Raw genomic sequence first — 16,731 nt, forward strand, 5'->3', positions numbered from 1 at the left:
TAATTTAAGTTTTTAAAAACCATGTTCACCACTTGTTAAAGGTAGTGTCAAAAAAATTCGCATAGCAACCCAAATGTTCGGATATAATTCTTGTAAATGTTGTTTTATGAAATTGAATACAATGAGTGGATTAATTTTACCTTTTATTTGAAGTTCATCTGAAAGTTCATTACTAATGATATCAAATTTTGAATTCGTGGTGAGCGTAATTTGAAGATCGGCACAATATTTACAATGTTCGTTTCTTTCACATAGATTCTTTACAAAATAGAAAAATCCACACGTCTTTGAATATTTGTTCAACCGGTCGAATCTTTGTTTCATTGACACAAATGTTAAGGATTAAGAGAGAATTAAAAAACTCGACCTCAAACTATTTCTCAGGGCAAATGACTAGCTCGTTTTGTGTATTTTCGTCAAATTGCCGTTTCACTTTTTAATTGTTTAAATACGGACTCTATTTTTTATACGGACTCTATTTCACTGTGTCAAATTATTTTTTTAAGGAATATAATTGCACGTGATCAGTTAGAATCTTCCAGCGATATATTGAAGCTGAAAATAGGGTAAAAAGTCTTCGGAGAATAACGAAAAAAGTTTGTGATGGTACAGAAAAATTTTCAGCGTCATATAGCACAAGATTTACATTGTGGACGCCACAGTGAAATGTGAAACTATTTTTTTTGATAAACATACTAAAATCCAAAAGGGAATGCGTCTTCGCCCAATGAATAGAATTTGCCGAGTACAAATGTTTGAACTTAAAATGTAGGGAGCGCCTTTAGACGCTCTGATCTAAAATTTTGTAGCGCCTTCGGCGCTCTATTTTTTAATTTTGAAGTGCCTTCGGCGCATCAAGTAGCGCCCTAACTTATTCGGCACCCTCGGGTGCCGCCCGATCCAGCCCCCCCTAAAACCGGCACCGAACATTACATATGTACATATGTATGTTTGATTGAAGGTAGCCATTCGCACTAGTTTTACCAGGGTGGCCGAGTAAAACTAGTGCGAATGGCTTAGTTTTACCACTCTCGAGACATCCAATCTTTCAAAGATGCTCAAGGAGAACTAACGCAATAGCATTCCACAAAAAGGAGTATTTGTATGTTATCCGAGGGTGCTAACCTTTTTTTGTGGAATTATATTGCGTAAGTTCTCTTGAGAGCCCCTTTGAAAATTAGGACTTCTCGAAACTGCGCCACAATTCAGTGCAATTTAGTGTATTCTTCCGGGAACATTTTACCAGTACAGTACTGGCTTTTCGGGTATCTATCCTGGTGAATCGTGAAATAAAATCGGTACACTTTTGGTAATAGAAGTTTTTCTATCTAATTGTATCTAATAGTTGAATTGAAATATTCAAAGTCTTCAACGAAAATGTCCCCTACAAAAATATTGGCAAAGAATTCAAAAATTTTAAACCAAGAGTCAATATGATAATAGGATTATTACGCACGTTGCGATCGCCTAAAAGACAATTTTTTCCATGAAAATCGCGAATACGGAATATTTGACACTCAAGTTCTCGTTAGTATGATGGACTTTTCGGTTGCCAGATGTTCCGTTATAGTTATAGTTCCGTTATATTTTAGTGACTTTTGGGCAAATACTTTGTGGGCAATAATCACCGAACCTGTCAATAAAACGCAATTGAATTTTGTAACTTTAAATGTTAATGATCACCGAACTTGGCTAATCGCAGTTGCTTTTCGCACAAAAAATGGTTCACTGTTGTTAATTTCTTAGAAAAACAATGCTTTTTTGCTCTTTTGTTTTGAACACTAATGGAGCAGTTTATTGTTAATATATGAAAAATATTAGATATATTTGAAAAATAAACCGCGTGTAGCCACCTTTTACTGGTCATCAAGTATAATTTCTACTAGTCTTGTTCAGAATTTTATAAGAGCATTCAAGAAAATGAATGAACTGATAATTTAAATATTTAGAAACATTTGAAATGTCCTGGTTTTGAATTTAAAAAAAAATGTCACCTTAGTTTAAATACATACACCTTCGATTTACGCAGTAGGTAAAAATAGCGTAAAAAAGTATCGAAGAAAAAACAATATTAGTTTTTCATATTGAGATTACAAAATATGCTAACTGAATCATGTTCTATTGATTCATCTCGAATCTTCTTTCACCCAATCTGTCAATGTGCATTTGACCTCTGTTCGTCGCCCGAGCTGCACCAGAAGACGCCATAAAAACACTTTTTTTTAAATCCGCATAAATTTAATATAAGGTGACCATTCGTACTGGTTTTATCAGTACAGTACTGGATTTTTTGGATATTTATCTTGACAAAATCCTTTTGATAGGCCTATTTATAAATAGTGGAATTGATATTTTTATTTTCATAAATACATATCCAATATTTTCTAATGTTTTTAGTAATTCAAGTATTTAGAAACATTCTTTGGAAAAATACGTCCTGGTTTTGTCACATATACTAAAACCATATAAAATGGACATCTTAATTTAACAGTGAAGTTTAGCTGAATAGTAGAAAACATTATCCGAATACTACTTATCTTACGTCTAATCTCACTTCATCTGCTGTTTGTAAAGATGCAAAGTAGGGAAAATTGTGGGTTTTCCTAAGAATTTCATGTGCGAATAAACTCTTCTGGTTGAAAACATGAATTAATTCAATAGCATTATTATTTGATTTGATAATTGAACAGTACGGCTATACGACAACGAATTTAAATTTCGAATCTATAGGTATCTGTGTATTTAAGAGTGAAATACATACATACATTCAAATACAATATACATATGTATGTATGTACATATGTTGGTATTAACTAACAGTTTTAAATGTTATTATCATACATCTATGTATACATACATGGGTCTACGTGACGAGCCAGTATGTTAAATTACAGAAAACATAAATATCGGAAGGCAAAGATCGAAAATCGAAAGATCTTAAGTTGAAAGATCAAAAAAAGGGTGCATGGTAAAGTCATAATAATTCCACATAGATATATATATATATATATATATGTATATTATTTCGTAGGTACATACATAATGGTAAATTTAATAAGTATCCTTGACCTATTGCGTGAACGCGGAATTAAAGCGCTCCTTCGTAGATTCGCAGACTTTGTATATATGTACATACATGTATATGTATGTACATACGTATAAATATGTATGAGCATATGTGTACAAACTTCCATACATACCTTGCCTGTTCATATACGCATTCTTACACAAGTCTTCTCAATCTTCTACAAAATGAATATTTTGTTGACACCAAAGTTCATACATATGTACATACGTTTAAATTGTTTATTAATTATGTGGTTTTACCTTGTCAGAAAACCAAAAAAAAAATGTAATTTTTCTATTTCTGTACTATTATATTGATGAAAATTAATATGAAGGTATCAACATATACGTAAATTTTGTGATTTTTTATCATGTACGTAAATAATATAATATTAAATTTAAAATAAATACAACTTAAATTTAAGTTTCTACATCAGTTTTTATCGTTGCTGAAATTTACATGATACCTATTGTGCATTGTATGTACTCATTCGCATGAAACAAAGTCTAAAAATTAAATTGTAAATTCAAGTTCCAGTTTGTTTTTTTCACTGTACTTTGATTATGTTAAATAAAACACAGAGGTCTGAGTACTGAACCGAATACGACGATAATTAAATATGACAATATAATCTGTAAGATAATAATAGGCGGATGAATCGTATGATGAACGTAAAAAATGATAAACTACTTACTGTGGCAATTTTAAACGAAAAATTTAGTATTATCATTTTGAACCGTATACATATACATATACGTATATGTATGATATACATATAGTACCATCCACTTGTGTGAAGATGTGGTTTGAATGAAATCACCCTTGATTATTAAAATTTTTATGTTTTAATGAGTCATTGTTCAGAGAAATTTATTTAAACAGTACACAAACAGTGACCTGAAATAAATGCATAATTATAAATTTCAAGCGATTGATTATAATAAAAAAATAGTCTTGGATGGAAACTCGTACATACTTATAGTTTACTTCAGCAGCTATTAATAAATAAATTAGAAATGTTATAAAGGCTAAATTTTGTATAATCAGCATTTTTTTGTACAGATTATGAAATTAAATTTTTTTAAATTATGTATATTTTTCGTGTTTGTGTTGTTGCTGATTAAAGATCTTTGAACATACGTATTTCTCGCCTGTGATTTAGTCAACTATTGTATACACAGGTATTATACTGTAACGTAGAGATTAGTTGAGTGGCGCTCGTGGACCGATGGCTTACTAGCGCAGATCCCCTGATCTCTTGTTCCCGCCAAAATGGACTCTACGTATGAATGAGCCGTATGCAACGGCCAATGGGATCGTCCGACTCATCGACCAATAGTTGTTGAGCCCAAATATGTACAATATGTTTGTATGTACATATATAGTAATATTAATATGTATATTAATAATCCAAGACCTTGGAAAATAAAATATTATGTATATGTCCATATGTAGGTATTGAAAATGCACCATAAAGAATATGTAATACATCTTTATTATTTATCGTGACCATAGATATACATATAGAATAATTATTATATATCTATGATCGTGACACATAAATTTGACTTTGGCGAAACACATTAAAGATTAAAGAAATCCTTATAGGTTATCAGAATTAAATTATTGATAGTAAATTTCAGTTGCATTAAGCCATGAATGTATCTGTATATGTATATATATACAGACGTGTATATGTATTGTTACTTTTGTTAGATGTTATCAATGAAACTAGATTAGTATTACATATTACATTATGACACATTTTATCAACGGGTTGATAACGTGTTTATTCACCGTTGTTTGTTTTGCTCAAATTTTGAAATAGAAACAAGTATCGTAGCTTTTCCTACAAATTAGTAGTGTTATCAAAATTTTACGTATTACTTTATTTTCTCGGAACTATCGTTACTTTTATAAAATGCACATATGTATAATATTATATACATATACATATGTATGTACATATATACAAAGATTGTCACATGTATTGCAATTGTATATTTTACGACGGTCAATTGAGTCAATAAATCTATTCGATTTGCAATCTGTTCGATGCTTCACCATGTACATACATATGTACTTACATACATATGTACATATGTATTATATTCATACATAATACATGATGAAGCATCGAACGCTGTTAACAATTTTACACAATAATAAAATTGTATCTCGCGAATCGCTAACGCAAATATGTTTTACAAAATTAATACACATACCAATGTTTCGATTTTGTACATTTTCACGATTATCAAAAATGAGGAGAGTAATAAAGTAGATATTTATTCGCTTGACTTGTTCACAAGTTCTGAAAAGGAAACTGGTGGAAATATAATAATTAGATTATAAATAAATTGAAAACAGCAATAAAGTAAAACCAACGAGCACACTGACTCGACGAACTTTGTGAGAATAAGAATAAATTGTTTCGAAATGCTAAACTTTAAATTGTAATCAGTTTTCATGAACGTCGATGCCGATCATGCATACATATGTATGTACTGTACATAATGTACAAACATACATATTATAAGCAGTGGCGTAGCTACCATTGCGCAGAGTGATGCAAAGCATCACGGCCCATACTCGACAAGGGGCCCAAATTTGTGGAAATAAATCTAAAATCAACAAAAAAAGAAGAAAGAAAAGAAGCAATGCAAAAAAAAAATGTTGTATTTATTTGTGAATTTTTATTTTAAGTGATGAATTAATTAAATTACGGCTCGAAAATATTGCAGAAACGAGATCTTTCTTTAGACGAATTCACACGAAGAAATAAAATCAGAAGTGAAAAAAATGGCCAGGAAGTGGGGCTTAAATGTTGATTTTGAAAACAAACATCAAAATATCATTAAACGTTATTCTGATGAGTTAGCATCCGATTACAGATTCAACAGTGAACAACTATTCAGAGTAAATGTATTTTATAACATTATTGACAAGGCAACCGTTCAGCTTAAAAGTCGCTTTCAAAGAATGCAGTTAGTGAAAAACTATTATTCATAGTTTTCTTGAACCTTGCTGAATTTATTAGAAGAAAATATTTTAGAAAATTGTTTAAAATTAAGGAAAAAATATCCAGAATTTTTCTCAAATCAATTTGATGACCAGTTCATTCAAGTAATTTCATTATTGAAAAACGATTTCACTGAAAACATGACCATAAGAAAATTTTCACAATTACTTATCACAAAATACAGTTGTTTAGAAAGTGAAATTTCGGAAGTTTATGTCGTGATTACATTATTTTTTACTTTACCAATAACAGTGGCGAGTGTTGAAAGATCTTTCAGTAAATTGAAAATGATTAAAAACTACAAAAGAAAATCAGACAATCAAGGCTAAATAATCTTGCATTGTTGGCTATTGAACATAAACAAGCGGCAAAATTAGAAGTTAAAAATTAGTGATTTCGCGAATATGAAAGCAAGAAAAAAAAATTAAAATTGGTGAGCTTATTTCTAAATTATTTTATTATTTTTTTTATTATATGAATATTTATTATATGAATATTTATTATGTCAAATATGTATATAAACTTATTTCTTTTCTTATTAAAAAAAATATATCACGTATATAACAAATATAACGTAATTTTTGCATCAGGGCCAACATTTCTAGCTACGCCACTGATTATAAGTACATTAATATGTACATACATATGTTAAACGAAGTCGTCCAAACCGTGATTGCGGCTGCTTTGGTGGTCTTTAATTAACATACGGTTGGCAATCAACTAATAAAATATCTGATTTGCGATATGTTTATCACTTAATATTGGTTCTGGCGAACGAAATATGTATGTAGATATATGAGATATCGAATAAGTCTGATTTACCTCCATGATTATGATTTGCATTATGACTGATTTATTTATTTAAAAAAAAAAAAAACAAACAGAAACCAACAGCATTACAACGTACATATATAACATTGACAAACAATTTTCTAAAGATTAATAATACCAATAAAAAAAAAGCGGGTGTGACCAACCTACGACTTATCTATGTATGTATTTGAGGAATATAAGAAAGTCACAAAACAAAATTCTATATTAAACCGTACAGACACATACCGGCAGCATTATTTTTATTTTTTATTATTTTTTTTTTTTTATTTTACATATACATATACCAGGAAGGCCTTACAGGTAAATCCCAATATGATATGAAATATGAAATACTAATAGTTATTACAGCATTTTCGATACAAATTGAGCGCAAATGTATGGAAACTTATACAAGACAAAAGTTCTACTTCCGCTTGTCGGATTATTTTCAATTTTTTTCAATTATTTAAAACCACTATAAATATTATATACATTAAATTTCAAGAAAATAAAAATAATTTAAAAGGTCAAAATAAAATAATGAAATATTGTTTAAACAAAATATTACTTCCGGTTTACGAATTCTGACCAAAAGCTTATCAACTCTAAGTTAGTATATAAAGAACAAAAATATAAATTTTCAACTTGATACGTTTGGGGGTGTGGAAAAAATCGTGTGGTCACAAAACTTTTGAGGAAAAACTCCCACTTCCGGTTTATTAAATTTAATGATTTTTTTTTATTTTCAGCACGTTGAAACGAGGAATTTTTCTCGAAAAGCACACATGCTTAAGGGATCTACAAAAATTGTGGAAGAAAAATCGAACAAGAGTAAACTGCCGGTTGACGAATGTTCTCCAAATTATATGTATATAACTTTATATTAAGCTTAAACTTTGGTTTATTGAAATTCCAGTTCAATAAACCAAAAGGTTTCTGAGAAAAACATAAAAACCTCGATTCTCTAGAGTAAAAGTATTATTTATGGTTGAAGTAAAAATATTAGAGTATAAAATTTATAATTTCTATTACATGTTAAAAAAAATTCAGCCCGATTCAGATATCTGTTTGGGAGATAATTTAATTCAAAAACTTAAAAAAACAAGACACCTATGTACATATATGGGGAGGTAACATTTCCGGATAACTTAAAAATCTGAAAAAAATTTACATCGTATGGATCAGAATTTCAGTAAACGATACTAATTTTTAGTTTGATAGGAGACACATACATTTTGTTCTAAATCATGAAAATGTGATTAGTGATAGATTCTGAGTTCGAATCAGTCAAAATCTCGAGTTTGAATTTTCGCATGATCACAAAACTTCATATATTGTTACTACATACTAGGGTTTCTTTATTCCCGGACTTTTTCAATTCCCGGGACACGGGACGGACCCCGGGATTGTTCCCGGGATTCCCGGGATCCCGGGATACATGTATAAAAACTTTTTTTTTTCAATTTAATATATTTTTTAATAATAAAAAAAATATTTATTTATTTACAAAATATTAAAAAAAAGTAAATAATACATAATATATGTATTAACTGAAAAAAATGTAATTATAAAAGTAAACTTCTAAGAATACTCAAATATTTAAATGAGAATCCGAAAGCCTATTTCTAGATTTGGTACAAAAATTTTCAGCAATGAAAAGAATCCACCTCACAGAGTACAGCGGTCGGACTACATGCCATCTCGCTTGCACCTAACATATTACGCGATACAACCATATATACAACGAAAGAATTTAATTGCAATTACCGCTTGAGTTAGTACGTTTAGATAAAAAAAAATATATTGAGATAGAAAACCAATCCTTATAAACGTGGTGAAATAAAAAATTTGCCAAATAAATGAAAAATAGCACGGAAAAAAAATCCGTAAAAAAATATATTTTTGACTTTTAAAATTCGCTAGACAATTAATTAGAAGTATTTTATAGCAATGAAATATAAAAATTAATAGGAAAAATATCTGACTATTGATTCCGATACTCACTTTGAGCGTAACAATCCTAAATTTTGAGTAAAAGACCGCAAAAGCCAAAAAACTGTAAAAATCGCGGATTTTTTTAAACGCTCATATCTCGTAAGCGATCGCCCACCAACAAAAATCAATATCATATTCGAATTCAGTGGGTCAAATTTAGTAAAGATTGGCTAGTCTCCGCTCTGGTAATTTTTTTTGTTGCTCAGTGTTATTAACTCAATATTAAAACGAAAAGATAATTTACTATTAAGTAAATCGCCAAGGTCTCTCGTATGATCAACCGCAAGTATTGAAAAGAAAATGAAACAATATAGGGGATGTAGTTTAGAGAATGTAATGTGGAAACACTTGGTAACATTGAAAAACAACTGGTTATTAAGACAGTAGCCTATGTATAAGGGGTCTTGTCAAACTATCACTGTTATCAAAACAATTATACGAGCGTCATTTGAGACCAATAATGAAAGGATGTATTTTTCATTCCAGAATGACTTATTTTTCACCATTATCTTCCTGAACGTCAACATACAAAGATACTTCATCTAATCCCAGAAGCAAACACGGATTTAAACACAATCGGGTGAGGCCTCGAGATTCCGATTCGAAAAGTTTTACTGGACCCACGAAGTTTGTGTCTAAGTAAATCTTCGATGAATTATTATAGTTTTTCTATGCCAATTTTTAAACGACGTTATAAAAATTGAATTACTAGCGTTCGTTCCTTATTTTTTCATATAAAGAAAATTGAAAAATTTGGGTGTAAAAGTAGTGAAATGGATGTAAACGGTTGGAGCAACAAAATGGTCTTCAATTTATAGATGTTTGCTCTTGAAACGTATAATAATTATTTTCCTATCGCTATATTAACTGACGTTTACGTATGTACATAGTTACAAATAGCAAAAATTTACATATATTATAAGGTTAGGTTTTTGGTAATTTTTTTGATTGCTGCCCACCTCGATTGATACTTGCCTGATTGTCTAAATTGTATCAAATGCGCGTAGAGTTTGAAGCTGATCAATTTTGAATGACAGTTCAATGGTTCTCAAAACATACACCTCATTATTGGACTAATTCGAAAATTATAGACTGTACTGACTACATATATATGTATGAACATTCTCTTACTAAAATAGATCTACATATGTAAGCCTATTCATGTTTATGTTTTGAACGAAACGATTTACGTACCACCACAGTTTAGAAAATAAATATTGAACAAACCAATTAACACGACCATTTTCGTTCGAAGACGTCGTAAGAATTTGTATAAAATGCATGAAAGATGATGTTTCTAGACTTTTGTTATCGAAAAGTACATATATGTAAGTCAGAAATGATCATAAATTCCATATTCGCCCATTGCAAACGTTTTTGATTTGTTGAAATATATGTACATACATCCATACATAAAGATTGATTTAATTACAAATTTTTGATGTTATTCATATATGTATATGTACATATGTATGTATGAAACATGAATGGTCCACACAAGTATTTTTTCGTCTTGGACCTTTTCATTGAACTATTTTCATTCTCGGTACATTTCATATTTTCATTAATTATAATTAAATTTCAATAAAATGTTGACAAAGTACTTGAGTAGACCAATCCAATGTACTATTAGATAAACTACAGTCGTGGACATAAAAAATGCGGCACTCGACTATTTTTACATTTATTTTTACTTCTGTTCGTTATTATAATTTTTTCTTGAATGACGAATTTTTGAATGGAGGTTTGAAGACTTATCAGTAAACTTCAATTTAAGCAAAAAAAAAAAATGGAAATAGGTTATTCTTGGAATGGATGCAGAAATGGAAAGCGGTCATTAACGGTACTTGCGCTGAAGTTGAGCCTGTGTAATTTATGAGGATCAGACTTCTAATTTGTAAGATTTCTAAAGCTAATATTACTTGTGAGGTATTAAAAACATCTTTTGTGAATAAAACTACTTTTGGATAATGTTATACTTATTATATTTTAATATTTCGTACTGCCGCCTCGATTTTGAATAATCGCCAATATGCGTTGATTTTGTAGAGTGAATTTAAACATTCTATCGTAATATCATTCTCCCAAGTTTCGGTTATGTTTTCATGCAATTCTATGATATTTGATGTCCGTCGATTTGCCAATTTTCTCTTTAAAATAGCCCATAGGTTTTCGATCGGATTCCCGAGAAATGCATTCCACGCGATACCTTTCACCAATTTCCCGACGAACAATGAGCATCCCATCCTGCCCAAAGAAATTAAACTTCGATTTTTCAGAGAATACAACCCTTTTCCAATAATCGACAGTCCAATGCCTATGGTTTTTAGTCCAATTTAGATGATTATCATTTTAAGCGAAAGAAACGGCAGGGCGGTGTAGCCGATATCCATGCTCCAAAATTTACTTGCTTAATTTTTTTCCAAAAATATCACATGATCTGATGCTTGAAGCTCTACCGGAATTCCTACCGTTGTTTTGAATGGATTTTCTAGCATCATGTGCCTGATATGACGATCTTCGCGAACACTGGTCACAAGTCCTCTTCCTTTCCCAGGTTTCCTTCCCAGAGTAACAGTTTGTCGATATTTTTTCAAAAATCGATGAACTGAGCTCTCTCCAAATCCCACTCAACGGGATATTTCACGTATAGAAAGATTTGCTTCGAATAACGTAATAATTTTTGATTTAAAGCAATTGACATATGTTTCAAGTTATCCATTTTATGCGAGATGTTTGCGCGGTGACGTCCAACAAAAAACTGTCGAATCTTTTAACACTTGCATTGTTTGAAATATCTAGTACCTGAAGTGCGATATACCCAAAAACAAAAAATGAAAACAATCGAGACAGAATTTTGAGAAAAAACCCAAATTTAATGTACTATGCAGTCATGCGGCATTTTTAATGTCCACGACTGTATATGACTATTTTTAATTAAAATTGTCATTCAATAATATCATGTGACTGAATAAAAAAGGCAGTTAGATTTTCATAATTTTTTCTTTAAAGAAAAAAAAACAAGCAAAAACTATGAAATTCAATTTTCATGACAATTGAAAATTGAAAAAAAAAAAGTACACCAATTTACGCGTGCTAGAGATTACTTTAATATCATAAAGTCGAATTTTAACTATAATGACTCTACTATTATTTTAATGGGCAACACAATTACTTGATTAGTTATGATAACGTATCTGAATATATCTGATTTCATGGTGATAAACGTGTCAATGATATCAACAATACAGTTTTAGTATTTTGCTGTCTAGATATCCTCGAAAGAGAAAATTACAACCGATAAATTTTTTTCCATAACCACAATACGGTTATTGAAATTAGTTTAATGGATTTTACATACATATTTCGTATAATTACACTGTTCGACAAATGACGACTTTTAAAATGTTACAGAGACGAGATATGACTTTTCTTATAGATCTATGCCCATTGAACACGAATCTGGTAATAAAAAGTGTTGATTGGCTCGAGATTCGGAGATATATGTGTTTTTTAAATCGCGCGATTTTTCTATATCTTGGTGTTGTTCGGTCGATTTCTCAAAATCTGTTAATTTCCTGTTAAAAATGAATATTGGAATCTACAGTCGGGTATTTTATCTTTCATTTGTAGTACTTTTCAGCTTTCAAATCTCTCTAAGTAGTCGTCCAGCTCAAATCAAAAGTCAAAATTACGTATTTTCACTTGGGATTTTTTCCCACTGTTAATACTATATTATATTGAGTATTTTCTATTGAAAAATGTTTATTAGGATAGTGTTCTGGCCACACTATTTTTTGATTTCGTTTAAAAGGGGTAATTGGATGTGTGGTGAATTTTAAACCGGTTAATTTTCGAGCAAAAATTTCGTATTAGTAGAGAACATATTTAATAATATATTTATTGAATACGAATATGTATAGCGTAAAAATAAGTATCAGTACATTTTAAGCACCCGAATAAAAATAAAAATAGACATGGAAAATAAAAACAAAAATCAAAATGAAATTAAATACGAAGATAATGAACATTTCAAAGATAAATAATTGTGAAAAAATAAAAATATATCTATATTAAAATAAAATATTATGTTATATATGTTCTGATATTGAAATATCAGAACATATATAGGAATAAAAACAAAATCAATTTTAATATCACACACTCAAACAGTTCAAACAAAAAAAAAAAAAATTTTTACGTAAATATACGTTTAAAAAAATTAAGTCTATAACTTCGATCCGTAAAATTCTATGGTTTTATCAACACCTTTCGAACTGAAAGACCTCTCGAAGGGAACTGAAGTACAATACGAATGTATAAACACATAAAAGAGTTAAAAAGATCGCGAGCATAGTGAGTCATCGACCATCGTATAGCTCGTGCAGCTTCACGCTTCACAAGCTACATATATGTACAGCGCACGCAACACAAATATGCTCTCTACTAATACGAAATTTTTGCTCGAAAATTAACCGGTTTAAAATTCACCACACATCTAATTACCCCTTTTAAACGAAATCAAAAAATAGTGTGGCCAGAACACTATCCTAATAAACATGTTTCAATAGAAAATACTCAATATAATATAGTATAAACAGTGGGAAAAAATCCCAAGTGAAAATACGTAATTTTGACTTTTGATTTGAACTGGACGACTACTTAGAGAGATTTGAAAGCTAAAAAGTACTACAAATGAAAGATAAAATACCCGACTGTAGATTCCAATATTCATTTTTAACAGGAAATTAACAGATTTTGAGAAATAGACCGAACAACACCAAGATATAGAAAAATCGCGCGATTTAAAAAACACATATATCTCCGAATCTCGAGCCAATCAACACTTTTTATTACCAGATTCGTGTTCACTGGGCATAGATCTATAAGAAAAGTCATATCTCGTCTCCGTAACATTTTTCGTGTCGAACAGTGTTATTAATGAATAATACGATATACCGATACATTGAATACCGATACATTGAATTCAGTGAGTATGCGGATCTTAAGTTGATATTGATTTATTAAAACTATTATACCTATTACATAATTACATACCTACATTCGAACGTTTTGTATGTATGTATGTATGTATAATACAATATATTCTTGTATCTACGTATATAGCACAGATGTAGGTAGTACAATATACATGCATATGTAAAATATGTATATTCAATCATATAGAAAATAGCCAATGCATGTAAAAATTGATTACAAATAAATCCATTGAAATCTCACAATGTATAAAACATTGTTATCATTTTTATCTATGTATATTTGAGGATAAAAAGTTGCGAAGGTACATACATATCTACTGCATACGAACGCCTTCAAACATTTTAACCTCGTTTCCGATAATTACATAAATTCAATCATGTTTCTAAAAGAAAAAATTGTAACAATTGAATTAAGTGTTAAATAATTTAAATTGTACAATCAATTGATTTTATAGTATTTTAAGAATGCAGCGGAATATCGATTAAAAGACTTTTATTTTAGTAACGCCATCTGTGAAAATATATAAAGAGATTCTTATTTTTTCAACTTACAACTATATTTTATATGTATTGTATTTAATCAGAGGGCATTACTTTTGATGTAGTGAGTGGTTAATATGCATTCTATACAATTTATGATTTGCACATTTAAGTATGTATGTACACCAAAATATATAACACTTCTATAAATTCCTCGGCCGAGTCAAATATCTAATTATATTGGATGACTTTCGTTTTAAATACGAACATGATCTGAAAACTGCTTTGCTGTTTCACAATACAACGATTGTGCTTCGTTTATTATTATAAATATAATAATTTTTAAGGCGATAAAATCTTATTTCATTTTACTATCTTCTAACCACCACATCGCTTAAAAAATGCCATAACAAAAAGTAACTACGAGATATTTTTACTAATTTTATTTTAAACACGTGCATTATTTTCAAATGGATTAGTAATAAATGAACCCATCCCTTGACTTTCATCAAGTGTATTGTACGTAAACATGTCTTTTCACAAGAGAAATGAGGTATAATTGTTGTAAAACAGCCTGTAAGTGTAGAGATCGGGTAAACAAAGATAGTTACCGCAAAATCACACAGCGTGGTATGCGGGACGTGGTTTTAGATAGTTTTAAACATATAGAAAAACTGGCATCCGCGGTACCATACCTGGTACAAACGAAACATTTGAGCTGTTTCAACGAAACAGCTCCTTTTATTCCAAATATCCTTTTATTTTAAATCAACGTGTGTATGTACATACGTATGTATGCGTTTATTTATGTTTTCAGTTTAATCACACTCGTTTTATTTTTCATATAACTACATCTAATAAGGCGATACGATAAATAAAAATAATGAAATCTTACTAAAGTAATGATTAGTTGGCCTGGTGATTTGCAGTTTGAAGTTTTTTTAAGTCAATGATGCCAAGAAATGCTATCAGCTAAAAATCAATTTTCCACAACCAAGTTCACGGACTCTCACACTTGACACCAGGGCTGTGGAATCGGCTCAAAATTTACCGACTGCAAACTTCGACTCCAACTTAAACGATTTTAGTAAAATAGAATTTTCTTGCCAACGTATACAATTATTATTAGTAATTAGTAGAAAAAATTCTAGCGATTTTCAAAATATGAAAACATTAAAGGAATTAAAAATAGTACTAAAAATTGACATGTAACCATTTTTTTTTTAATTATTGGTAAAGAAATATGTAGGTATAAATAAAAAGTAAGTACATTCATAGTGAACGTGTATGAATTTCATACGCAAAAAAATCGATATAATAAATAAAATGAGAAAGGAAAAAATATATGAGTTGGAGGAAACGATCGGATTTGACCACAACGCACACTGGTTGAAATTGATAATCTATGTAAGTGTGCAAAAGTCCAAAACGAAGTAGATATCAATCCCAATAGTTGTTATATTTTTCAGTATAGAAGTGGTTCCTGAGAAAGCATAATTTTTATGTCTACTCAACAAATAAAATACATATCGTTCACAAAAAAAAGTTTTTGTGATGGCAATATTTGTCACCTGAATTAGTCTCGTTTTGAACGTTAAAGTGATCGCACTGCTTTCAAAGTTCTTAAGTGTATTTTTTGTTTTAAAACTATGGAGTTCTCACCTACAGGTATGTACTATTTTTTGCATAACTTTAGTTTAATATTAAAAACTATTTAGTAGTAGTATTTTTAATACAAAGTTAGAGAGCTATTTTTGTCAATAATTTTAGATATTTTGTATTGTATTGCGCCAAAACTTTTTATATACACATATATTTGGGCTGGCATTCATTTGTGCAGTTAACGAAAAAAATTCAACCGCGTGGGGATCGAACATATGACCAACGACACATTTCTTTTGCTTTTATTTTTATTTAATAACTTAATATACCAACATACATGCGATGATATGTTATCGGGTACAACACTGGTTCAAAAATAATTTTGAAAAATAATAAGCGTTTTTTTTACAGAAACATGTATAATAAAATGAATTATTTAACAAAATACTTAAAATGAATAATGTTACTTTAAAATGAATATATTGTTTGTAAATAAATATATATTTATACATACAATAATTTGTTTTGGAGAAACTAATTGATTTGGAAAAACAAGGTAAAATATGTATTAAAAATTCTTCTGTGCATCAGTGGACCAACAAAACGGGAAAAATCAAACAATTTTACGAAAACGACGAGATGGAAACACGTATGTACATATAAAACGGTAAACTATTTATAATGTAATTTAGATTCATGATTTTTATAAAGAAATTATTAACTAAATTAAATTATCTACATCGACATATATG

The sequence above is a fragment of the Arctopsyche grandis genome, chromosome 3, assembly GCF_051622035.1.
Source record: "Arctopsyche grandis isolate Sample6627 chromosome 3, ASM5162203v2, whole genome shotgun sequence".
Taxonomy (NCBI): Eukaryota; Metazoa; Arthropoda; class Insecta; order Trichoptera; family Hydropsychidae; genus Arctopsyche; species Arctopsyche grandis.